Source organism: Epinephelus fuscoguttatus, linkage group LG11 (assembly GCF_011397635.1).
Source record: "Epinephelus fuscoguttatus linkage group LG11, E.fuscoguttatus.final_Chr_v1".
Lineage (NCBI taxonomy): Eukaryota > Metazoa > Chordata > Actinopteri > Perciformes > Serranidae > Epinephelus > Epinephelus fuscoguttatus.
Window position 1 is genome coordinate 38,006,391 of NC_064762.1, and position 24,657 is coordinate 38,031,047.

At 40.8% G+C, this 24,657-nt stretch overlaps 2 protein-coding genes across 2 annotated transcripts in view; one reads left to right on the plus strand and one right to left on the minus strand.

Annotated features, from left to right (window-relative positions):
• Positions 1 to 24,657, plus strand: part of LOC125897389 (xaa-Arg dipeptidase-like) — a 649,571-nt gene that overhangs the window by 574,086 nt on the left and 50,828 nt on the right. The gene's annotated exons all lie outside the window — the stretch shown is intronic.
• lrfn2b (leucine rich repeat and fibronectin type III domain containing 2b) overlaps positions 1 to 24,657 on the minus strand; it is a 242,941-nt gene that overhangs the window by 110,317 nt on the left and 107,967 nt on the right. Inside the window, exon 3 of the mRNA XM_049590668.1 lies at positions 105 to 205. The gene's annotated coding sequence lies outside the window, so the exon portion shown is untranslated. The remainder of the gene's footprint in view (positions 1 to 104; positions 206 to 24,657) is intronic.

A 24,657-nucleotide genomic window follows, 5' to 3' on the forward strand; every position in this document is an offset into this window, starting at 1 on the left:
TGCCGCTCTGACATTTTGTGAATTCCTCTATGACTTTATGTGGTCTTAACAGTCACATAGATGTCTTTGCGGAAAGCACATCAGTAACTGGATGAAATACTCACAGTGAGGATTATGAGGTGGAAGAACCACCTGAGGTCAGGACTCCATCTTCACACCTTTGCAGTGCCTGGGGCTCCGAACACATCCTCATCGTCACAACCTCCTGTGGGAAGACAGACAGAGTGGTACACTTAAGCAATCAATCACTGTCTACACACTCATCTGGCAGACTCCAAAGTGTATTGAAGCCATGGTTGCATCACTTTTCAGAGCATACCATGGACCTCTGTCTGTCTGATGACACTGTACATCGATCTAAGAGCAAATCTCCTCTATTCTGCTTTTAGTATCAACTATTCCAGAGCCTTCAGCCACAGACTGAAATGACAAGCTAAAAACACATTTGTGCATAGTGTGTAGGCCTGGAAATGTGTACATACTACTCTTTAAAACATCTGCTTTGATCAGAGACTTTAGCTGTATCCAGATTCATTCGCATTTGGGATCCCTTTCTTGGCAACTTCAGTGCTGATGAAAATCTTATGAAACCTTTTGTTTTCTCCTTGACTTTCATTAACATAGAACAATGTACAAAACTTTAACATTAGCTTGAAGGTTACGTTAGCAATCCTCTAATTTTAGTTGGTACAAAACAGCGGTGATTTTTTTATTTGCCCCTTTACTTGCATTGAATAGAACTGAACAGAAGGCAAATATTTGCCAATGTTAATTTTGCACATCTGTGACCGTACCCCAAAAAGCAACAAAGTCTGCATAGAGAGGCGGTTGGGGTGGATGGATGGGTCAAACAAACATAGGACTTTGACCCAGAAGACCGCCGTTCGTATTTCGGTGAAACTAAAAGTCAACGCTGAGTTTGCATCACGTCACACTGTCATGTATCATTAAGGACTAATGTGATGATGCCCAACAATAACTCTTTTCCTGAGCCTAAGATAATTAGTGTGGGTGCTAATTTGTAGGATATTCATATGAACTGTTAGACAAGGATCAGTGATCAGAGGTCAAAATTAAACTTGGCTCTAGTCTGGTTAAAGGATTGTCCATCTTAATACGTCACTGACACCATATCTATGTATCAAGAGTGCTGGCCACCATAATTGTCACCATCTTTAAAGAGACAAACTCCACAGTGCTCAGTCTGCGCAAAAAGTAGAACCTTTTTCGTTGTCCCAGTTTCAGCCAAAGGTAGTCTTCATCAATCTGATTTAGCTGAACCGAGTCTTTTCAGCACAGAATTCTCCATTTGCATTTCCTCAGACAGTGTTTGCATGCTGGAGGGATACGTCCTATTAATTGCGTTGCAGGAAGAAAACACAAAAAGCAAACCTACATCAGGCTAGGACGAATATACCAGCTCGATTTGTCTAACTCTATCTGCTTGAGCCTAATATTAGCTTCAGCTGAACTTGAGAATACAACTCTGCGCAGAACTAAGAGCCCTGTATTTTCTCCTCCAGCTCTTCCTGATTGCAGTAACCCATAACTCTTTGGAAGCACCTATAGCATGTAAGCACTGAATTTAGACAAACCTATCCTTTGACATGTTCTCTACAAATTGGTGTGTGCACTTGATTGTAAGTTTTTTTTAAGATCTACCTGTAAGTTTGACTAGTACATCAAAACGTACATTTAATGCATTGTGACGCAAGGTTTATTCATCTATACCTGATGAAGCCCTTCATCTGCAAAGGTAGTGCAATGAGCATAAATATAGAAAAGCTCCTGATCAGCAAAGAGCCCAGCTGTTTGTGATATAGGTGGAGGTGAAAAGTGTGGAAACAATGCAGAGAGCTTATTACACACTTGGAGGACTGTTGTTCCACTAAAGGGCAGCTCCATCTATCTGGATGAATTATACTTGGTAGATTCTTACGCTCAAGTAGCTGCTTATCTTTCCTGTTTGTTCTATATGTCATGATGATTATGCTTTCAGGCATTTCTACAGTGCACCTCTGCTGTCACTAGTGTATAACTGTTATATCACAAGAGCTCCTTGGGGAGCATAGGTCATTCACAAACTTTCTCCAGCTGGTTTGGTGTTGGGAGCAACATTACCTCATCCGTAATGTTCTGCTTCCTGTTTCATCAACTGATTTTGCCTCCTCAGCCTCAGTAGATGCATTCTTCCCTCTGCATTGTGATACAGTTGGGAGTGCCATCTCACTATATTCAAGAGAGGGCAGACATCTCTCACAATCTGGATTAATAAATAGCGCTACAAGCAAGAGGGAAAAAAATGTGGGTTTTTTTATTATGGGGTGAACTGTCCTTTTAAAGGAAAGCTGCAGTTTGTTACAATTTGGGTTTTATGTTTATAGCTCTGGTGGGCTAATTGGTTATATCAGTCATAATCACAATGTGTGTGGCATCTCTTAAAATAGATCCAATTTGGTAAGTAATGCTAGCAGTAACACAGTCATTAGGTTATAATTGTATTTTTCTTTTCATTTTCTCTTTAAAATATAATTGTCTGTCATTGTGGTTCATTTATCACATCTTACTGCACATGTTTCTTGCCTCACTGGAAATGTTTTCAGCAATGTCACAATGTTTCCAGATCTCAGCATTTGCTTTGGTGAGTCTAATGTTATCAAAACTAATAGGACCAAAGGCCAGAGTTTGAAAATAAAACTGAAGTTGTGCTAAACTATAGCTTTTCTGTGAATTCATTTCATGGGTGTAATCCACAGATGAGGATTTCATACAGAAGCTCGGAATCCAGAGTGCCCCATTTACTTGTGGGGAAGACTGTTTTGTCGACTGCTTCCTCCAAGGTCAAGAATGATCCTTGTAGCTGAACAGGAATAATAACTACAATACAAGTAGGGATGAGTTCATGTTGCAACCTTACAACTAAACTAAACTAGCAAACTAAATCATGTTTCTTGAGAGTACCATGAGTGCCAGTCCTGTTACGTAGCTGAATATGTAAGCCTTGTGCCGACAGAAGTCTTAGCCCAGCCCTAGTAAAAAAAAAAAAAAAGTACTGAAATCAATATTTATGTCAATATAACATTATAGCTTCTTTAAAAACCTGGCATAAGGTACCATCTTTGCAACCAAACTAATAATTGGAATATGATCAATCAAAGCACTGTAACATTTGCAAATCTCTGTTCAGCATTGACTGGAGTGATGGTACAAACAGGACAGAATGGTGAGATACTTTCTCAGAGCATGAGGCACGCATCCTGTGCTAGACTCATACTGGCTCTGTTAGCGGACAGAGGGTCTTCACAGGAGGCCGTGCTATTCATCAGAGGACAGTACAGGCTGTGAAGCAAACTGTCCACTTACAACAGCTCCACCAGAAGCACCAAACTGTGAGCAGGAGAACCGCAATGACACAAATCCCTCTTTCAGTCATTAGTGACCAGGAAGCTATCAGTCACAGTGAAGTGAGCCCTGCTCATTAGGTCCCACAAGCTGCTCAGTTCCCACTAGTTTAATGCCCGCTGCAGCCGTTGCTCAAAATGGATTATGATTTCTGATCACATTATTCTCTCTGTTCCAGAGAGCAGTCAGTTCTCTAATTACTGTTCTGAGCACAGAGGCCATGTTCATCCTTACCATGCATTCAGACTGACTCAATACAATTAATCGGTCACCAAGACATTTAGTCAGCTTTCATTTCAAACCTATTTAATGCTGACAATCAGAATTAAGTCTTTGGTGCAGAGCTGTTAAACTGGCTTTAGCAGCAGCCTCTGTCATGGGACTGCAAACATTGATGTCTGATTCTCTGCTCTACTTTTCGGTCTCTGCATACCTTTCTCACTCTGTCTCGCTCGGAGCTTCCTTCCAAGTATTTCACTCCCAGTTGCTTTCTCTCCCTATTAATATTATATATTCCTCCCTCTCCTTTTGTTTTCTTCTTTCCTCTCACATCCACCCAACCATGCACACAAGTTCAGGCTCATTATTGTCATGCACAACAATTACAGAGAAGCAGTCATTGGCAATGGAATTCTTAGTTCTCAGGCTCCCTACAACAGTGCTCAAACAAATATGTATAAAGAGAAAGTCATGTAAGTAAAAATGAGACCAAAAATAGCGCAGAAGTTAAAATTTAGAAAAAAAAGCTGCAAGCAGCCGGTAAACAGGCTCTTGCACCTTCCTGCATGTTGGGGTTGCTGGTGTCCTGCCCGCACTCCACCCCATGCTTGTGTCTGACGGTTACATTTCTGTAACCATCACACACTCTGCCCACTAATAGACGGGGTTGGATGGGGCATCGCAAATTTTTTTTACCACTCCCTGTATCCGCCATGTAGCACTTGAGAAAACAAGCTAAAAATGCGTTACATTGCTGCCTTTCAAGTGTGGACCACACAATGTAAAATACATGTAAACCAAATGATGTTTCTCCAATAAGACCTCCTTCCTGTCGCCAGTACGTGGCACACTTTTTTTGACTCAATATTGGCAAGTAGATAGCTTCAGGCCTGGAGTCTTATCCAACCTGCACAATCTGGGGCAGATTGGACAATATATTCTCAAGTTACAACAACTTCCAATTTTATGGCTAAGTCACGCTGTTCCATGAAAACTCTTTTCAATAACGTGTTCAGATTGTACTGCCCAGGTTTGAAATCAATCTGATTCATTCATAGGAGGGCTTTGTTACAGTATTCAACATGAAGTCAAACAGGGAAAGATACGGACACAATGTACTGACGTTAGTGACAGACCTGTCAATCTTTAGCCCCTTTATTATTATTTTATCATTATGTGTCTGTGCATGGGTAATAATAATTCCATGCAATACAAAGGGGTGCACCAGTTGGTGCTTGGGCTCTGATAATATATACTTGTGGTACACAGGTGTGCAGAAGTTGCAGAGTAAATAACTGCAGTGTAAGTCCTGCTACTGCTTTTACCATTATACATGTGTCTCACACTGATATATCAGTAATCATGCTTCACAGGCATTTTTTTTAATCATAATTGCCCCCTTTATCTGGTTTTGCACAAATAACTTGAAAATGTTACCAAACTATGACACAGGTCTGTTTGGGATATGATGCTTAAGGAACCCTGTGTCAGCAAATGATACGGTGGCAGTTATGTAATGATCCGCTGTGTTAAATGAGAAAACTTGCTGGCACAGGCACTTGTGTACAAACAGTGCAGCGCAGTAAAAATATCTTGGTGCCATGAATTACTGTGTGCTTTGCTTTTATAATTATTTCTTTATTAAAACATGGCATTTCACCTCCAGCTTTTTCCCTCCATGACCCAGTTGAGAGCCACAGTGAGTCTCAGCTGGCTGCTTCCAGCTGACGGTGCACTCACACCCAGGCAACTATATTGGTAACAGTTCCCACTTTAAAATAGGAAGGCACCCAGCGGTGTGGTGTGATGTGCTCTGTAATTACATGCAAACACAACCGTGAGACAGAATGATAGTCTGAATGCAAATATCTATTGCAGTGAGGTGCAGAGCGAGCAAAAAAAAAAAAAGTCTTTTCTTGGAGTCTGATCTTATTACACACAAGAGAGCAGTGGAGGTGGAAATTACACATCACTTTGCTAATTCAAGTCATGTTATTTATTTCACTACAAAGATTGGTGAAGGGTAAGGTTAGAGAGTTTGTGTCCTGTCACAGATTTTAATAACCATAACCATTTTCCCCTAACCTTCACCATGGGGAGGCTGCCATCTTGTAGAAAGTGAGTCTTTTAATGTTTTTTGATATTAGAAGGAGCCGTGTTTACAGTGTTCTTTGAGTAAGCAGTACGCAACGAGCATTGCTGAACACAAAATACCTGGCTGCAGGTGACAGCTTTGCTGTGTTAGGATTATGTTATGTCTTCACTGTGTATCTTCACATAAAAGAATACTCCGACGATTTGGGAGGTATGTCCTTTCTGTATCATTTTCATATTGAGACAACATGCTATCTTTTTTGTGTCTGTACGTCCAGTGGCTGGGTCTCAGCGGTTAGCATGGCGCTTAAAGGGGGTCAGTATGTCCTGCGCTGTGATCCGCGGAGGGATACACCGGTGAGCAGGCGCAGACGTAGCTTGTAAACAAAACTCAGCTGTTTATTTAGCCTAGCGATATCTCCGGACTATAGTAGCTGCAATGGACGACTTTGAACGCGACGAGTTTCTTGTAGCAGACACAGATCCAGAGCCATACCTGTTTGAGCCGGAGTACACAGATGAGGAACTCCATGTGTTTGATGCTGAGCGGGCGAGAAGAGAGGCTGAATCAATCAATCAATCAATCAATCAATCAATTTTATTTATAAAGCCCAATATCACAAATCACAATTTGCCTCACAGGGCTTTACAGCATACGACATCCCTCTGTCCTGAAGACCCTCACAGCGGATAAGGAAAAACTCCCCAAAAAAACCCCTTTAACGGGGAAAAAAAACGGTAGAAACCTCAGGAAGAGCAACTGAGGAGGGATCCCTCTTCCAGGACGGACAGACGTGCAATAGATGTCGTACAGAACAGATCAGCATAATAAATTAACAGTAATCCATATGACACAGAGAGAGAGAGAGAGAGAGAGAGAGAGAGAGAGAGAGAGAGATGCAGGGAATGACAGTAGCTTACAACAACATTAATGGAAGTAATAATATTATAGTTATAGTTCTGGCTACTGTGGTACAATATGTTGAAAGTATGTATTAATATCTGGCAGTATACATGTGTGACAATAATCATATGTGTATAATAACAGAAGAAGTATGACTAATGACTAATGATGGCAGCAGCAGGAGGCATCTGGCAGGACCACGGCAGCAGCACAACCACACACGTCACGCTGTCCAGGCACCGCTGTGATATGAGTTAATCTGAGAGACAGTGGAGCACAAAGGCTCCGGAGAAGAAGCCGAGTTAGTGACATCCAGAATGGCCGGGTTAGCTAGACGCAGTAATAGGATACGAGAGAGAGAGAGAGAGAGAGAGAGAGAGAGAGAGAGAGAGAAGGAGAGAAGGGGCCCGGTGTATTATAGAAGGGTCCTCCGGCAGACTAGGCCTAAGTCAGCCTAACTAGGGGCTGGTACAGGACAAGCCTGAGCCAGCCCTAACTATAAGCTTTATCAAAGAGGAAAGTCTTAAGTCTAGTCTTAAATGTGGAGACGGTGTCTGCCTCCCGGACCGTAACAGGAAGATGATTCCACAGGAGAGGAGCCTGATAGCTGAAGGCTCTGGCTCCTGATCTAATCCTCCGCTCCCATTTTGCTGCACAGAATGGGATCGTCTACCATCGTTGGGGACATTTATCATCAGGAGGAAAAGCGCCGCAGAGAGTGCACCACAAGGAGAGAAAACTTTGCAGCAATCACTAATCCTGGCGTGACTGAAACTTTTTTTCATGTTCCTAAGATGAACTGGAACAAACGCCCCAGGCCTGCAGGGGAACTGCCCATTTGTTCGACAGCCCATTGGTTCGACCATATTAAACTCTTTGTTCCTAAGTCCGTTCCAAAATCATCATGATGCCCTGTGGTTAAGGTCTGGTTAGGTTTAGGCACAAAAAGACTCAGCAGATGACTTGTTAACTGTTTATTCCTCCTTACACCGAACATACATGGCTGCTTCTCATTGTTTCCAGTAGCACAACAACGGTTACTACATTACCCAGAATAACTTGAGGCTCACACTACTACAGTAGCCTTAGTAGCTCAAAATACACAACAGATTAGATCAGAACAGAAAGACGACAGGAGAATTTACTGAGTAATTTTGCTGTTTCCACTAATTATTTGGACTGACCTGACGTTAGTTAATCCTTTCGCTCTCCAAAACAAACGCATGCGGTAATTGCCGGTTGCAGTCGAGATTTTACGACACCAGGCTGTGGGTGTCATACCGCTTCGACCAAAGGAGCGCTATAATCAACGAAAATGAAAAGTTCCGCACAGCTGCTTTAAAACCTCACAAAGACAGCAAAATCTAAACCCTGGCACTAAATATAAACACAATATATATGTTTTTGTGTGGCAATAGTGTTGGTATGATAGCAAAACCCCTGGTTACATTCAAGGGGTCTTATTCATGAAATGTTAGCAAATGTGTGAGTAGATTTGCACATACAAAACCTTGGTTGTGGAAAACCTACACTGGATTCATGAACTCCGCGCAAAACTCAGATTTGACCATAGGCATGTGTACAAGTTCACAAATGCCAATCGACTGCAAACTGACAGCGCGCTCCTGCCAGTCAGCAATCAGCATACATCCATATCCATGAATAGCCAATGACCACTATATATGGAGGTGACAATTACTATGGATAGGTGCTTTATGAAAAGGTCCTGTCCCCTTGCAAACATGGGGCAAACAAAGACAGTGAGAGAGAAAGAAATACTTTTCCAGTGCTTAGATTAAAGTTATTTTAGGTAAAATGGTTAGAACATGTTTAGAACATTTTATTTTCTTCTGTAAGTAATGGTGTGACAGGGTCAGGTATATCAAAGGCCTGGAAAGAGGTAACAAGTGCTGTTAACTCCATATCCTCTGTTGTGTCTGTGTATGTTTTGAGGTCCAAAAATCATCTCCTATGGATGTAATTCTTAACAAAATTGGGCTGTGCTGTCTTTTGGCCAAGTCACTGCAACAATTTATGACTCTCTGATTGCCTGATTTGACACAGAGACCTCAAATGACAAAAAGATCATGTAGTCTGATCCTGCCAACAAAGATTTGTTCATTTACCACATGATGAATGGAGCAGTAATGATACAAGGACCGGAGGAGCTCTCAACATGTACAAGATAAGCTGTAGACTTCAGCACATTAATCTCTGCAGACAAACTGTAACTGCATTTCTGCAGCAGGATTAACATGAAAGTGATGGATGCAAGGTAATATGTTTCACAATGAGCAGTGTAACAAACAGACAGTTTGCCCGTTGAGTTTAGAGGAGACCTGCAGGACTTCACACTTTGTCAACACAGTTCACTGATAGCCCATTCTATCAACATTTGACCTTCCCCATGAGGAGGGGGCTCATGAGTGGTGCAGCTCTCCAATTAAGTCAAATGAGCCAAATACAAATCCACTGCACTGAATGAAATAAAGGGTTTACAACTGCAGTCAGACTGAACACTATCTGGGATCCTGCCCTCTAATAATAAACTCCTGGTTATTTTAAGACTGGAAGACAGGAAGATATGGAGCAACTTTTTCTGCATGCAGACAAAAAACGAGTCAGCTGACGTTAATTAGCCGACAACATCGGCTCATTAGTTTGTTTGAAGCTTGTACTAACAACACGGCAACTTTGATGTAATCCAAGGCCTCTGCGGGGAACGGCACAAGTGAAAGAATGTTTTGATTGAACCATGGGAAAAAAATAAGACAACATGCGAGCGGATAATAAATACGTTAAGATGGCTGTGTGATGCAGAGAGACGGCTCAGCCAAGCTGCCGAACAAAACTCCCACGGGTGTCTCTCTCATGAGTTGTATCGATCTCCATCAGCTGCGGCGGCCCGGCCAGGCAGTGTCAGCCACTAGGCTAATTGGGAGAAAAACACACGGGCGAAGAGGCACAGACCTCATTGTGTCTTTGATCCATAAAACATGATTCAATTCCTGTCTCTCCTTTCATTAACTTAATCAACATGTCAGGAAATGAATAAAACATTCGGTGAGAAAATGCAAAGTGAAAACAACAACAGGAAATGACTTCCTTTAATGCATGTGCATGCACATGTTGGTTGGGGAAGAACCTCTTTGAACAATTAAGGAATCTTTTTTTCCCATCACTCCACACAGACATGCTGTGGCAGCAGCCTAAAGGTCAGAGCCCTGGGCTAATGACTGCAAGGTTGCCAGTGTGTGTGTATGTGACACTCTCCCCTTGCCATCTAACAACCATCAACACCTCCAGCAGTGCACTTAACCTCCAGCTGCTCAAGGGAGGCTGTGGTAGGACTGGGCAGATGTCACTGTGTCTGTCTGTATCAATTAGAAGCACAGTGTGCCTGTAGGATAGCAGGCATGCATGGTCAGTCAACAGTACATATAGTGAATACAGGTTTACATTGTATCTGTGTAATGAGTGAGTGCAGGGCAGGCTGTGTCTCCAGTGAGCATGCATGACAGTACTGGAATAAATTGGAGACAATACAGGTTACACTATTAAGGTAAACCAGAGCAGACAAGCTATATGGAGACAAACCTCCGATGCAATGTCCAATAAAATCCCCCCCTACCCCCTTCTCCCCTCCCAAAAAAGAGGAGTAGTAGAGTGGCCAAGCTCAGCTCCGATGGGCATGTTGCAGCCGCACTTTGGCACAAATGCGCTCAGTGGAATTCAGGGGTTACATTCAGTGAAGATAACAAAAATGGGGATTTATTCATCTTGCATCATGCTTAACTTTAGTGGATCATAACATATTAGGTATGAATCAATTAGTAGGGGCTCTGGTTCAACATTAGACCAAACCTTTCTATGGATGTTAGTTTTTGAGACAGGACAAAGACAAAAATGTGGCTTGCAACAGACAGAGAGGTGCACTGTTTATACCCGAGCTGATTGCCAGAAATGTATTTTACTATGTGATTTTGTTGAATACTTGTGGCCCCTTCCAACAGGTTAATAGGAGTGAGGGGTCAGCAGTTAATCACAGTATAAAACAGTCAATAAAACAGGTTTGTCAACAATTATGAATCACTGCAACCATAAGAGGATCTTGAGCATACAGTCATACATGTGCACACAAAATATTAGGTTAATTGGTCCAGTAGTTCGTTAGTTTTGTTAGCTGCAGACAGACAGATGCACACAAACATACGCACATAAATGACCAAATGCATTAAATTAAACCTGAAGGGATAGAAAAAAAACATTATTGATATTTTAATCATTATCCACCAGCTGTATTATTCAGTAGCTGCAGCTGTAGTAGTAGAAGGAGTAGTAGTAGCTGTAGTGGTAGTTGTTGTTGTTGCTGTTTTGGTAGAATAGTACAGTAGTATTGGCACTGGTGGTGAATGTAATGCTTGTACAGGTAACAGTAGCAGTAATGGTAGATGTATTGTTGTAGTGTAGTAGCTCTGGTAAGAATATGGTAAAGAAACACTTGTGGTAGTAGTGATGATAGCAGTAAGAGGAACTGTAGCAGTAGTGCTAGTACTACCAATATTAGCATGAGTGGTACTAAGACTAACAGTTAGAAAAGCAGTAATGTAGAAAAAGTCATACTAATAGTAGTTATTCCAGTGGTAGTTGTGGGAGTAGTAGTCATGGTGCAGTAGTGCTGTTTCATTTGGTGTTCAATTCGGTGTAGTACTAGCATTGGTATATATGCTAAAGAAGCACTTGCAGTAGTAATGGTACTGCACATGTACTTATTGTAATATTAATAGTAGTAGTCCATACCCATTGGTAGCTTTGTCACCTTCTACCTATGCCAATCCTCAATGCCTATGTGCAGTTTCACATAGATTGACCACATCAGTGAGTAGAAAAACGTGGGACAGACAGAATGACTGACTGACAGAATGACACACTGACAGTTTCCATGATTATGTACAGCATACCATACCATGACATAGTCATACCAGAAGTTAGAGCCACAGCAATCTGTCGCATTTTAGCCATTTTTAAGCATTTTTCTGTTGTTTTCAGTTGCCAATTAGACTTAAATTTCTCCAGTCACCTTGAGGGGTCCCGTTCTACATATCAACCAAGTTTAGTAAAAATCGATATGGTCGTTAGGCCTAGATAAAAAATTAGCTCTCTAGCACCCTCATTTTGTTTGATGGGGTCAATAATGGAGGGGTCCCCTCAGATTATGTGTGGTCATATGCCTACAAAGTTGCGTGGTGATCGGTGAAACCCTTGAGATGTTATACATCTTTATGTGATGAGCCATGCCCTCCGCAATATTCATTGCCTTATAGAAGTTTTTCAATGTTTGCCAAGAGGGGACTTTGGATATTGGTCCCTAGATTATGTTCACAGAGTTTCATGCAGATCGGTCAAACTTCCTAGGAAGAGATCGATTTTAAGTGTTTTTCAAAAAATTCAAAATGGCGGAAAATCTATATAACCGGAAGTTATGGGTTCTTGAGACAAATTTGTTCCTCATGAGGAGAGGCATCTCTGTGCAAAATTTCATGTCTCATGTCGCATGAGATGTGCCCATTCAAAGTTTGCAATTTCAGTCGGTTGCTATAGCGCCCCCCTTTGGCCAATTGATGTAATATTGTTTCATTCACATCCTCCCATGACCCTCTACCACTGTGCCAAATTTCACACGGATTGACCAAGTCAGTGAGGAGAAAAACATGGAACAGACACACAGACACACCCACACACCCAGATGAGGAGTAGTACCAGTACTAGTACTAGTAAACAATGGGTGGACAGCTACTTAACAGAGACAGCAAACTAGCTTGATGACATGGCCAAGGGCGATATGACGTTGATTATATTAAACTGTGTAGACCTTGAACTAATGACTAAGGTGAAATCTGTGGCTGAACCAGTTGGGAACCACTGGTCTTAAGTCCTGTTTTCAACAAGAAGTCCAGTACAGTTCAGTTAAGTTCTGTATGTGTTTTATTTGTTTCCACTGTGAATAACTGTGGATAGAACTGTTTCTTATTGTCCCCATTTTTGGTCACCCCTCTGTTGGGGTACCTAGCACACAGGTCTGGTAACTAGAGGGTGGAGCTAGAACCATGCAGTTGATTGCAGTGCTGTGCAATGCAGTTGATTGGTTAATAGAGGACAGTCACTCTGCTCAGGGCCAATTTGTGGCTGGTTTTGAAGCAGCGTTATGTAATACATACACTTTGAGTAATTAGTAGATCTTCCAGCATTTAAAAATATACATTAAGTGAACTACGTATATGCTAATCCTCACTTGGTGAAAAAAAAAACATTGCAGAGTGATGTTTCTGCGGGCTCTGGCTGGCTGTGCTTGCCCGAAGGGGACTAAATGCACCAAGAGAGACTCTCATTCTTACCTGTTCTATTTTGTTCTGAAAATGTTGGCTTGCAACCTCGTTCTGTGGATGATAAACAAGGTGCTGCTGACTTACCTCTGTGTCACCATTGATGTGGAAACACAGCAAATGCTGGACTGAACAGTGAGTGACAACAACCCTGCCCACATTTAAGAGTATTGTTTGCGGTGTAAATGCTGAATGGACCTTGGGTCTAGGTATTATGTATGAAAGCTTAATTTGGGTTCTGAAGGTACTACACCAAAAGTATTTGGAGGAAATGGGGCTTAAAGGGATAGTGCACCCAAAAATGAAAATTCAGCCATTATCTACTCACCCATATGCCGAGGGAGGCTCTGGTGAAGTTTTAGAGTCCTCACATCCCTTGCAGAGATCCCAGGGGAGAGGGGCCAGCAACAAAACTCCATCTAATGGAGGCTGGGCGCCCCAGATTAAAATGTCCAAAAAACACATAATTGAAACCACAGAGTATCTCCATACTGCTCGTCCGTAGTGATCCAAGTGTCCTGAAGCCCCGACATAAAAAGTTGTTTGGAAAAATGTCATTTAAACTCAGTTTTTAGCGTCATTGTAGCCTGTAGCTCTAACTGCCTCTCTGTAGACCGCGCTCACGTGTGTGCACTTACACGAGACCGTGAGACATGGGCACCGCCTTCATGTGTGTTCACGTGCTTTCCCTGGTCTCACGAATTTTCATTTTTGGGTGCACTATTCTTTTAAGTGGTGTGGAGATAAAAGTGGTACTAGTAGTATTGGAATACTGATTGTAGTGGCGGAAGTATAATAGCAATAGTAGTGATGATATTTAGAGTGGTATTATAGTAGTAGTAGTAGTAATGGTAGTAGTAGCAATACTAATGGTTGAATCCCTATCGGTACAAATAGCAGCACAGTAGTAATAGTAGTACCAGTAGTAGTATTTATACTAGTAGTTGTTATAGCAGTGGACAGTGAACGTAATTGCAGTAGGACTGGTAGTGGCAGTAACAGTATCAGTGAAAGGCCTGCAGCCATGTGTCCTGCTGTGTTCACAGTATGGGCAAACATTTTTATTCTAACCTATTCTAACAGTAAATGAGCTGATATCACTCATTGTCTTCTTTGTATTTTACATGTATGATTCAAAACACAAAGGCAGACCCAGAAGGAATGACTCAAGGGATGTAATTCTAAACCAGCAGGGGGGAGTGTGGCTCCTGAGTCAGGGGGCTTCATTTTAATACGACCCCTGAGCACACAGAGTAAACCCACACTGTGATACCGCGTCAGCATGTAGACTGATGGGTTTAATGAACTGAACATTACTGTTGTCCTTCACTGGAAGGAACAGTCTGCACCAATGTCACCCAGGTAAATGTGTGTCATCAGTATAATCAGAGATCTGTCCATGTCTACCTGATTACTCTCTGCAGTCCTACATTATGTCTCTCTAATAAACACATACTAGTTTTAACATTCACTCATACAGTAATATTGCTGTAAAGCAAGCTGAGGAACCAAAGACAGGAAAGTTATTTTTAGAGACATCATGAGGCTTTGTTTCTATTCCAATTCACAGATGTAGAGCAACAAAGCATATTGGAATGGCTCTCATTTCCCCAGATAAAAATGGAAAACATTATAAGTCCAGACTGCTCTAAATACCAGTGGAGCGGAAGGACACTCTAAGCAATGCAGCTGAACCGAGCAGTGTGTGCTGGTCCATGAGCTGAGCAGCTCCAGTTTAATAATAGCACTAACAAGATACCAGATCCCTAATATTCAATTTTTTATTTCCTCTTGCACACAGAGGTCAGGGTCAGCTGCTGACCCAGTTGGCGCTGGAAGGATCTTAGTGTCTTCATCATGGCCTCAGTGTGCAGACGCAGAAGCTTGAACACAAACTTGTCCAATTCAAAGAGCATCTCCCTAGTCGCTGTGCCACCTCGCCTCAGCTGACTTTCAGCTACGTAAAGAGGAACCTTTTCATGTCTGTATGCTTCTGTTTGAACAACAGCGCAATGACAGGTTAAAAAGATAGGAAACAAAAAATCAGGGCCTTGGCAGGAGACGTGAGAGCGCTGTGCTGCATGCAAAGCAGCTTATGGTTTGAAGACAGACAGAAAACATTTTATAGGTAAATGAATGAGAAACATACAATGAGGCAGTACTTCAGGGATTAAAACCTATTTCCCACTGGACAAAAAACACTTAGACCCACAACATCTGGCTTTGACTTTAGTGGGAAAGGTTGAAATCTGCATTAAAAAGGGATTCATTCATTCTACTCTGCGATAGTCACAGGCTTTTATCTATTCCAGCTCTGATAGGCAGTGATGGGAACATGACACTCCGGGTGGACACGTTAACTTTCGTCCCTTTTCCTGTGCCTCCATCTGTAACTGTTGCCTCTTTGCCACTTTCTTTGTCAGCTCAGCCACAAATTCTGTCGGGCTCTGTCCAAATTAGTCGGCATTGAGTTTGAAAGAGAGACTTGATAAGTATCAGATATAAAAAATAAGTGAACACCGTAACATTTTAACCGGCCTTCATGCTGCTTTCTATTGTTTTGGGACTGTTCTTTACTTATCAGAGGAGTGGGGTGGCGGGGTTTTTTTGTTTTATTTAGACCCTCCCAAAAGCTACAAATATATTTCCTTAAGCCTCCCTGAGTGAGTGGCGGAAAAACGCATGACCCTCACACCACTATATATTAGTTATTAGATTTTTAAAACTTAACATTTAAAACGTTTAAGTTAAAAGTTAAAAATTGAAGACAAAAAAATAGTGTATAATCACATGAAAATATGAATAATTGTGTTTCCGTTACCTTAGAATGAGCTGTTTCTATCTATATAAGAAGCCAGTATTTGTAGACAGAGATCACCATGTTGCACTGCCATGTTTTTAGAGTAGCCAAGAATGGACAAACCAAACACTGGCTTTAGATAGAGCCATTCGCTCTTTCATGTCAGCCACTGTAGTTCGCAGCCAGGCTAGTGTTGTGTCATTCGTGAACGAATCGTTCAAAAGAACGAATCTGTTGAGTAAACGTACTGAACTGAATCACTTCTGGAACTGATTCGTTCATTTCCCAGTTCAGTTGAGCTCAGCAGCGTGCGTGCAGGCTGGGAGTGGAACTGCCGATTTGGTCCATGCGAACGATGAATCACTCACGAGTTGCGAGTCAACCAGGGTGCAGGGAGGAACTGCCTACTGCGTGATGAATCACTTGGTGAACGAATCACTCGGTGAATTACGTAACCCTGATCCCTAAGTGATTCACATCATTTCTTCTCAGCGATACACTTTCATAGGGACCGTTTTCTCCAAGCTAAAGGCTAATGTAGCCAGGAGTCAAGCCACAGGAACACAATCACACACCTCCCCATTGTTTTAACAGACTTAGTTTCCAGATAAACAAACTTAAAATGCAGGGCAGACGCAGCAGCAGCTCAGCCGTGTATCAGTTCAGTGAGTTGGACTAGGCAGTACACAGTCAGGGCTCCTCCCGCCAAGCACTGAACGATTCAGTGAACGGATCTTTTGAACGAATCTTTTTAAAGGGAAATTTCGGTTTATTTCAACCTGTCTCCTATCGTTCTAAATTTGTTTCAAGTGACTAGTGACATAAAAATAATAGTTCGCATGTTAGCCGTTAGCGTAGATATAGCCGGGGCGCATAGTGGCGTCAGACATGTTAAGACGTAAGAGAAAGAGCAACCTTCAAGTGCAAAGTTAGTCCACTAAGACCGCCTCATATCGTTAGGATAAATGTCAGAGAACATATAGAAAACGACATGTAAACGTGTTGTCTTACCTTACCGGTGTGCTGCCATATTTGTTTACCATTTAGCTCTCCTTTCCAAAGCGCGGCCGAAATATGGCAAGAACAAGCAGTGATCTCATACCGTACCCGAAATTATCTTCAAATGCTGCATGAGCAACAGGCTGGTAAACTCCAGTAAATAGTCTGTACCAAGATGTTTCACTAGCCAGCAAAAACACTCACACAGGCACAATGTGAGCCATTGGTGCGAGTTGTGAGCTTTAATTCAGCAATAAATAATCAGCTGTGTGTGTCTGACTGTGGATGGTGGAGCTGTTAAAATGGATTTGTGGAGTTTGTTAGTTACAGTGCAGGACTCCACTCGGATTCGGACCGTCTGGAGAAGGTTTATGGGTTGATGGTGTTTGACAGGCAGGTAAGAGTAAACACATTTACTTCAAGTTGACTAAAATATCATGAATTTTCATCGAAGTTTGTTAATATTTGTTTACTAAAACTATGAAGGATTAAAATATATAAAATGTGACGAAAATAAGCATTTTTGTCTCAAGTCTGAGACTAAATCTAAAATAGCTTTTAAAATTAACACTGGTGAACACACATTAAATGTCAGAGAAAAGGTGGGCACAAATTAGCAGGTGCTGGGCAAACGGCCCGTTTGTAACGTGCCAAACAGCATAGGAGAAACACTGATTTGTAATGTGAAACTGCTTTATTCCCTGTTTTTACTGGTTTAAATCACCAGGTCAGTTTGTTTTGGAGAGGAAGAGACCCCTGCGGATAATTCAGCTCCTAATAAGAACCTCCTGAATGTCTGGATCTTAAGTTATGTGTGTGTTAAGTTAGCTGGAGGCAAAACAAGACTCTCCACCACAGGGCTGTAGGCTACATAGGAGTCTTAAAATGTCATCTTGTTGTGTTATTAGGTGTCAGAATAGAAGGAGTCATGGCTCAAAACTTAAATTTTATCATATACCAGCCAACACTGCCCGTCAACAAAAATGGAGGCAACTATGGTTAAAAGGACTGTACAGAGGCGATCAACAAAACAGCGCATACTAATCAACCACAAAGCCGGCCATTCCATCTTCAGCAATCCTGTCAAATCATCCATCCACTGAGTGAGAGCATACAGGTCAGCCAGTCTGGTCCCGTTGATCAGTGTTTACTTTTTCAAGTAACACTTGTGGTCCCCGAGAGTGAGTGACCTGACATGCATTCAAGTCAGTCTGACACTCTACACTAAATTGAGAGCCCTGTTGGTCGCAGAGACAGAGCTCTATATTTCTATATAAATTAACATATGGTTGAGTTAATCACACATGTGCTCTGCTGTTCCAAGAGTGCAGTGCTCTGGATAACTGAACAGTATGTTGCGACAGCGCTCTGAATTTACAGACGGTCCAGTTTGTGCCAGAGTGCGCTCTGGGACTCTGAATGAATATTTTTGAATGCACCACTGGCATCATCTTCTTCCACTGTCAAAAACAAGCCAACAGAACCTGCTAGCTAGCACTAGCTAATGTCTGTGGAGAATTGCTTTGCCTCCAGCTAAACCCTGCCCACCAAACAACATCATACTGTTTACTAACAGTAAAAGGGTCTACTATAGGCAAATGCTAAAATCAAAATGTTTACTTTTTACTATTTTTAACTAATACTATTACTACTATTATTTTGAAATATCACGTAAGACCACACAACAACAACATAAATTCATAGTAAAGCCTAGAAAGAGATAATTCAGCTCCCAGTGAAAACCTCCAATGAACACTGAGGGAATTCTAACCAGGAGAGGTTTCAGCTGGTTAAAGTTGCCAATCATCTTTTGGATGCCACTAAATCCCCCTGAATTTTACACACTCCTTTTAGTTTTTTTTTTTTTGTGTGTAATTATCTCGTGAAAATTTTGTCCTCACATTGTAACATTTAAAATTTAAAAAATGGCTTTGTATCTAGGGATCCATACATCATACATATTTATCGTCTTTGCTAACTTTCTTCCCTTTTTTCCCCATTCCTGGTATTAATGGGCTTCTACATAATTCCACAGAATACAGATGTGTGTGTGTGTGTGAGAATGAACTGTATATTATCCTGCCTTCTAATCTGTTACATATGCTTCTCCATTACAAAGCTATACTGTCACACAGTATAGCATTATCTTTGCTACTACAGCACGACACCCTTTTTTCTCATATGGGTTGGAGGAAAAGCTCTTACTCCGCCAAGTGGGAATAAAGATAAAGCTGTAATTTATTCCAGCAAATACTTTGACAATTACGGTGTAAGAACCCTTCTTAGAACAAAATGCGTGTCAATTCCAATTTATTTATGAAGCGGTTTTAACAAAACAAATCTGTCATAAGGGGCTTTGCAGAGTAATGAGTGACACAACAGGAGACAAACAAACAAATCACAAGAAACAAAGCTTAAATCCTTTCGCATCCTCACGCGGGTGAGAACGTGCACAGCCATGCATGTCCAAGACAACTTCAACTCCCCCCTCGAGGAGCAATTAAGACTTCTCCCCTGCAAAATGTGTCACAGAGCAGGTGGGACACTTCAACACTTCATTTAATGTGTTAATATTATGCACCAACTGGAAAAAGTACTTATTTATTTATTTATGTATATCCTTTTTTGTCTGTGTCTCCCCTAACTTTATAAAGACATTAGTCTAGCAGTCTCAGAGATGCCATCTCAAGTAAATGCCTTACAAAAAAAAGTTTTACCTCGCTACTCACAGATCCTACAAGGACTCCTTTTTTTTAAAGACCAAAAATAACAGCAAATATCCATTCATTTACAGATCAATGTTTTCAAAGTCTTTACTGTGTTTTGCTGTCATCATGCTAGTTTCTGTCCTCTGTGTTTCACTGAGGCCAGGACTTTGTCTGTCACATATACGTGGATGTCTGCAGGATCCATCACTTTGACATTTCCCATTCATTGTCTATGTAAGCAGCCGTGTAATCCATTCTGGTAATGCCAGGCTGCGTTTTGAGATATGGGGTGTCACATTGGCTCCTCACTTGCTTGTAGCTGAGGTCTAGACAAGCAAATTAGGGGCATCTAGCACATCTTGCCGCCTCTTGAAACTCCCAAAAGATTTTTAAACTAACTGTTGTTGATTCAAAATGAAGACAGATTCAGTGACAGCATGGTTTATTTCACTTTTCTATGAGAGCAAGTTGTTGAGAACATGTTGGTCTAGTTTGAAATCCAGGAACACAAGGGCCAAGGGTGACCATCAGCTGCCAATCCCAAGCAGTTTAAAATTAGGGGTGTAACAGTTTGCGCATTCATCCTTAACTCTTTGGTACAGAATGTTTAGTTGGACAAGTGACTTGGTTTGGCACGCCTTATAAATGCATTATTAACCAAATTATTATAAGTTATGGCAAATATAGTATGATTTAAGTATGGTTAAGGTTAGACAACTAAACACTTGGGTAAGGTTAGGCAGACATATGATATCTTACAAAAATGCACATAACAGTCAGCAGACACTGACAAAAAAGCTGTCCTTTCACATGAGCATGATATGCTACTGGTTTCCATTATTGTTTAACGGTGTCCAGCAGCATCCGGGGGAAACGTAATAGGACAGCAAAGAAAATTAAGGCGCCGGAGGTCCAAGTAGGTCTGGCGGGAGGGGTGGTTGATGGGTCCAATAATCACCAAATTTCACCCGGGAGGCCACTGTTCACTTCCTGTAAGACTGCAAAGCCAAACCCTGGTCTTTTTTTCCTAATCCCAATCATGTACGTGTGTTGGCAAAACGTAACCATGTGCGTTTGTTGTACACAAACTGTATATTTACTGTAAAAAAAGAAGTGTATTTTGAAAACAGACAATGCATGTAACATGCATGCAGAATTTGCCACAGCATCCCAGAATGTCAATATCAGAATATCTTGCACATTGTACCTCGACGTGAAAAGTCCGTGACCAAACATCAGTGTGACAATGTCGGAGTGAGATTGTGTTGATACAACAGTTTGTAGCATATCTTGTTAAGTTCTTAATGTTCAGTTATAAAGCTTAGGTTTAGGCAAATAAAGTTACAAAGGTTAGGTTTCGGAAAAGAAGCATGGATGGGCGTTGTCAAGTTACGTTCTTAACGTGAAATTATGTACTTAACATTAAATGACATAGGTTAGTTTTAGGCAAGTAAAGTTACGTAGGCTGAGGTTAGGAAAAGAAACATGGTGACGATGTACCTTAAAATAATTCAAAATTCACTTGGTTGTACATGTGACTAGTGATGGCCTCATGAAGCCTCATGAAGCATTGTCTTTATTTTCTAAACCCACTAGATGGCACTTTTTGTTCAACAAAAAGTTGAAAGCACACTGAATTGCTATTCTTTATGCAGACTTTAACTTTTTATATTACCTCCTTCTTTACTGCGGTCAGTGCATTGATCACATGATCACAGCCTTGCTGATAACGTTGATTACGTGAAAATTACTGGCTCATCGAAAAATGTGTTAAAATGTTGAAAAATGTTGGTCTGTCTTGCTCAAACCCCAAAATTACATCATCTAATGTCTTGTTTCGTACTCACGCCAAAGGGTTTTAGTTCACTGTCACGAGAGAGTGTGTAAAGCTGCCAATATCTGAACGTAAGAAGCTGCAGTAAGAGTATTTTGGGGTACTTTTATAGTACTTTTCTATGAAAAATGACTCAAACCGATTAGTCGACTACTAAAATAGTCACCGATTATTTTAATAGTCGATTAGCTCATTGATTAGTCGACCAATCACATTTTGTCACAGCATCTATAGCCAGCCATGTTTCTTACAAACTACTTTTACATACAACTTATTTGGAATAGCAAATAAGTTTTTAAAAGGAAACATAATGCCAAGTCAATACTGTTTTTTATTTACATACTGAGGAAATGTTGCTAATTAACGTCTCTATCAAGTCACAAAAATATTGATACTGAACAAATTAGCAAAATGTCCACTGAAAATGTAATGCATTCGTTTGTTGCCACAATAGCTAACTTGCAAAACACAAATCATCCTTGTGACTACAGCATTATTTTTTCATTACCTTTTTTATTAACATGAAAATGATACCATGATCTTTCCCTAACCTTGACCAAAGTGCTTTTGTTGCCTACACCTAACAACAGGCAGGAGTGTGTAATCCACCCTTACCTGCAAATCCAGCTTAATACATGAATATTGCGTTAAATCATCTCAAAGCAACATATCTGAGTGTAGTCCAGGCAGTGATTACGCTGTCACCAAAACATAATTATGAAAACAGTTTAGTAATATACAAGCGTTAGTTCTATAAGACAGTGTTGCTATAGTATCTAGGCATTTATTACAGAGACTGAACCTTGCTATAATGTTCCTTCACATTGTGCCTGTATAAACAAGAACAAGCTGCACAGCTCCATATGCAGTGGCAGATGGCTGTACTCTTTCAGCAGCCGACTGATATCCACACCCAGGTTCTCTGCAGATCTTGGGCCAGCTCGCTGCTGCCATGCTGTCAGTGGGTGGGTGATAGTCTGTTGGCAAACCAATGACAGAGTGAATCAGCTCTGTGATCACTGGATCAGGGCCGAACTATAACTTTGCTGGGAAACTAAGACTAATTAAACTCTGGCTACATCACATTAGCCTGACTTATTCAAGCGACATATAAAGAATTCCACCATGTCAGAGAACTGAGAGAATCCAACACAATAGGTCCTCAAACTGAGGGACAGTTGCACTGAGCTCCAACTTCTTGGCATTGGGAGAAACAGCTATAATGTGGATCAGCTGTACAGTGAGAATCACTGCAGTGTGGCGGGTCGTTAACCCAGCAAATTAATGATTCAAAAGAGAACATCTGGCTGCCATAATAGTGGTTTCTTAAAGTGGTGGTAAATAGCATAGTTTTGTTATTCCCAAACAAAAGTGACCTAATGTAAGCAGTGTGACATCGTATTTTGACATCATGTTTACATATTTGGATGGCTTTAAATGTTAACTGATACAGACATCTAAACTAAAACACAACATCAGCCGTGAGAGGTATTAATGTGAGGCTTCAGTGTCATCTGTCAGAGGTGGGCAGCAGTAGCTCAGTCCGTGGGGACGTGGCTTGGATTTATCGGCTCAGGTCCAGCTTGGACCAAGTCCGTGTTGTATGGCAGCTGGAGAGGTGCCAGACTGCCTCCCAGGCACTACAGAGGTGCCCTTGAGCAAGATGCTGACCCCCAGCTGCTCAGGGCGTCATCCTGCAAGGTAACTCCCTCGCTCTGACATCTGTCCATATAATATTGCATGTATATAGGTCTAGTTAGTGCATGTGTCTGTATTTTGCGCTTGTGTATCAACTGTACAAAAGGAAGATACCAACTGCTGCTGAAGTACAACAAAAAACTGCCTTATTGAAAAAGTCATCTCTTCACTAAACCAAGGCGTTTCAGTGCCAGGCTTCCATCACTGTGATTTACACATTTGATAAACACCATATGCACACTACAAGAATCTTTGTCAATTATTCAACAACACCTAGACACAGAGAGTAGGTGGTCAACCTCAGAATAACAGAAAATGACTTCAGGCTTCAAGTGAACATCTAAGAATTACACGCTACATTAAACTTGCCATACTATTATAATAATACCATCATGAAAGTAGGACAGAATTTGTGGTGTCATAATAATTAAAAACAGTTTATTGTATTTAAAAAGCTACAAAATGAACAACAAAATTGTTCTGTCATTCTTCGCAAAGTTTCTTTCAGTTTCTTTAGAAAGTTAATATAACCCCTGGGTTCCAGAATGACCTTGCTAAGAAAAAGAAAAACTGCTGGTTACATGTTCATAAATATAGTACATGACAAAGAACATGAAAGTACATGAAAAGCAAAAAAAAAAAAAAAAAGAAAAGAAAAGAAGTCTGCTTGACACTTTAGATGCCAGTTGAGGCTGAGCAATTTATTGACATTATAATGATATCGTAATGATATATTGGATATCGCAGTATTGTAGGTGTTGTGTTTTCACAGTTTTAAATGCTGAATTACGGTAAAGCAATGTAATTTTCTATCTTACCAGACTGTTCTTTCTCCTCTATTATTTACTTTTACCCAATTAGTTATTATATCCATATCACTAATGATCATTTAGCAAAAATGTCATTGTGTAAAATATGTTGTGAAAGTTCCAATAGTCAAACCTACTATATTGTTGCAATATAGATATAGAAGTATTTGAGCCAAAATACTGTTAGATTTGATTATCTCCATATCGCCGGAAGCTGCTTTACTGGCTTGGATGTCAACATTTTAAAACACTGGCTTGAGGATGATAAGGAAACAATATTTTACAATGGTAGAAATAATGTTATATCACAGTACTGATGTATAAAGTACCATGATGTAGCAATATATCAGAATTTTAAAAATGTAACCAGATAGGAGTATCTGTTTTTTGTAATCTAGTAAATTACATAGCTGAAAATCAAAATTCTAGGCCTGTCACAATAATTACTCTTGTTGGACAATATATTTTCTCAGAAACAATTGCTATATTTAAAATTTATTTTAAAAAAAAGTGTTTATTAACACATGTAAATATATACAAGAAGTACATAAAAATATAGAACTACAGGACCTTTACAGTAATAGCCCAAAATTACTCTGTTTGAGACTTAATACAAAATTTGGCCAACAAAAACAAACCAAGTGATGCCGCTTGTGACTAATAGAAAAGCTTAGCAAAACTCTGGAAATGCTCTGGGAACACTGGGAACACTACAGTTACATCCATATTCCAGCCTGTGTGCCGCAGTTGGCTTCGGGGGATGGACGGCCTGGTTTGCTGGAGGATTTACAGAGTGAAGGATAAAGT